Raw genomic sequence first — 2,194 nt, forward strand, 5'->3', positions numbered from 1 at the left:
ATAAATAATATGCAAATTAACTAATTTTTTATGCTAAAGTGAATTTTTCATTTCATAAGAGCTAAGTGACTGGAAAGATTATACATTTCATCAGCACATTCAAATTTCACAAAATCATCACACACTGTAGGATGTATGTTCATGTATCTTGATACCTCCAAATCAAATATAAAAGAAAAGGAAAAATAGATGTGAAACCTTATTTTCGTTTTCTACTGATGTTTCACTTTTAGATGTGACATCTGAAATCTAAGACAAAAAAAAAGCTTCTGCTTTTATTTTGAATCATGAAGTTAACAAGTCCATTTTTAAAAATCATGAGCACCAAATTCCTTAAAGATGAGATATTCTTATTCCATAACTTTCCGTCCAAATCATGCCTACATCATTTTCAGCTCTTTGGAGCAGATGACGATTAAGGGGAAAGGGAATGAGGGATGAAAATGTTCAGTGAAATGGAATTTAGTTTGTTTTTGTAAGGTTGAAATCCCTTGAAGATGCTATATAAACTACTACTTTAGGCCAGGGGGTAGCAAACCTTTTCTGTGAAGGGCCAGATAGTAAATCTTTTAGGATTTGTGCACCATGGACCATGCTGTCTCTGCCAAAATGGCTCAACTCTGTTGTTTTAGGGCAAAACAACCATGAACTACACATAAACAAAGGGACATAGCTGTGTTTCAATAAAACTTTATTTATGGATGCTAAAAATTTTAATGTTATGTAATTTTCACATGTCATTATTCTTTTGATTTTTTTAAATAATTTAAAATGTAAAATTCATTCTTAGCTGGCAGACCTCACAAGAATCTGGTGGCTGGTTGGACTTAACACATGGCCAGTTGCCAGCCCCTGCTATGGGCCAGTGTGTGGTGCTTGGGATCTGCTGCTTCTCTTTGATTCTGGTATTGAAGGGTAGAAGGTAGGAGAGGATCGCTTCTCAGCCTTTTGGCTAAGATCAAGTGTAGAAGGTAGGAGAGGAGAATCTAAGAGATTTATAAAACAAAACTCTATAGATTTTTTAAAAACAATTTATAAAACAAAACTCTATTGTTTTTCTAAAAACAATTCAAACCTCTTTATTAATCTAAGAAGTTACTATCGTGGCCGGGCACAGTGGCTCACACCTGTAATCCCAGCACTTTGGGATGCTGAGGCAGGCAGATCACCTGAGGTCGGGAATTTGAGACCAGCCTGACCAACGTGGAGAAATCCCATCTCTACTAAAATTACAAAATTAGCCAGGCGTGGTGGCACGTGCCTGTAATTCCAGCTACTAGGGAGGCTGAGGCAGCAGAATCACTTGAACCCGGGAGGTGAAGGTTGCGGTGAGCTGAGATCACACCATTGCACTCCAGCCTGGGCAACAAGAGCAAAACTCCACTAAAAAAAACAAACAAACAAAAAAAGTTCAGTTGTGGCCATGTTGAATCTGAAATACTCAGACATCCAAGCAGATATGCTGAGTTGGATGGCGCTCATGAGAGGTCAAGGCTGGAGTTATGCATTAACACATAGAAAGATGGTATTTAAAGCCATGGACCTCCGGGACGAAGAACATGGCGGCGGCGGACCTCGCTCACATTCCTGATGTGGACATCGACTCCGACGGCGTCTTCAAGTATGTGCTGATCTGAGTCCACTCGGCTCCGCGCTCCGGGGCTCCGGCTGCGGAGAGCAAGGAGATCGTGCGCGGCTACAAGTGGGCCGAGTACCATGCGGACATCTACGACAAAGTGTCGGGCGACATGCAGAAGCAGGGCTGTGACTGTGAGTGTCTGGGCGGCGGACGCATCTCCCACCAGAGCCAGGACAAGAAGATTCACGTGTACGGCTACTCCATGATGAAAGCCACGTGCGTCCCTCTGGGTGCCTCAAGCCCCAGGATCCACCCTCAAGGCCTATGGTCCTGCCCAGCACGCCATTTCAACTGAGAAAATCAAAGCCAAGTACCCCGACTACGAGGTTACCTGGGCTAACGATGGCTACTGAGCACTCCCAGCCTGGGGCCTGCTACCTCCAGCAGCCATGTCGGAGCCCCCGCCTTTGCCTGCACCCCTTTCAGGGTTGGCCCTGCCTGCTTCTGCGGCAGCTCCTGGTGACGTGCTGTCTGCCAGGCTTTGCAGACAGGCTAGCTTGGCCACAGAATTAAACATGTTGCCACGCCAAAAAAAAAAAAAAAAAAAAAAAAAAA

General features: G+C 43.8%; 1 pseudogene across 1 annotated transcript; it reads left to right on the plus strand.

Annotated features, from left to right (window-relative positions):
* The first annotated feature begins 1,544 nt into the window (after window positions 1–1,544).
* LOC108519790 (14 kDa phosphohistidine phosphatase-like) lies at window positions 1,545–2,164 on the plus strand (annotated as a pseudogene). Its single transcript, XR_001882732.1, has 2 exons — window positions 1,545–1,844; window positions 1,900–2,164. The product of XR_001882732.1 is annotated as a 14 kDa phosphohistidine phosphatase-like (transcript).
* The last annotated feature ends 30 nt before the right edge of the window (window positions 2,165–2,194 follow it).

Source organism: Rhinopithecus bieti, unplaced genomic scaffold (assembly GCF_001698545.2).
Source record: "Rhinopithecus bieti isolate Rb0 unplaced genomic scaffold, ASM169854v2 scaffold_47995, whole genome shotgun sequence".
In the NCBI taxonomy this organism is placed as follows: Eukaryota; Metazoa; Chordata; class Mammalia; order Primates; family Cercopithecidae; genus Rhinopithecus; species Rhinopithecus bieti.